The sequence below is a fragment of the Myotis brandtii genome, unplaced genomic scaffold (genome assembly GCF_000412655.1).
Source record: "Myotis brandtii unplaced genomic scaffold, ASM41265v1 scaffold87, whole genome shotgun sequence".
Classification (NCBI taxonomy): Eukaryota; Metazoa; Chordata; class Mammalia; order Chiroptera; family Vespertilionidae; genus Myotis; species Myotis brandtii.
In genome coordinates this window covers 332,591-333,029 of record NW_005371548.1, presented here as the reverse complement: position 1 = coordinate 333,029, position 439 = coordinate 332,591, and positions in this window count along the sequence as shown.

Here is a 439-nt window from a genome sequence, read left to right as displayed (position 1 = left end):
GAAGGATACAAAGCGCCGTTGGTCTGTGCATCCCCAGACAGCTCTGTCTGCCCACCTCCCCCTCCTCCCTCCCACCAGCCATCCTTCCAGACGCGATGGGAGAGGAGGGGCTGTGGGGACTGCGGGCTGTGAGTGGGGGGAGAGGAGAGCCAAGGCCAGACCACCCCAGACATCCTGGGGTGGCCTCAAATGTTTCTTTTATTGTTCACAGTCGAGGAGAGGGGAGGAAGGTGGGAGGGGGCTGACATGGAGGCCTCACCACTTGTTCCTCTTCTATAGGAGGGCAGATCTAGACCTCTAACCCTGGCAAACAGTCCAGTGCTCTGCGCCCAGAGTCATTCTTTCTGTCACACTGCTTTTTCTCTCATTCGAAATGATTATACGTGTTGCCATTTTGCGGTCCCCACAGTTGCCCAAGAGTTCCCTTCCCTGCCAGGAC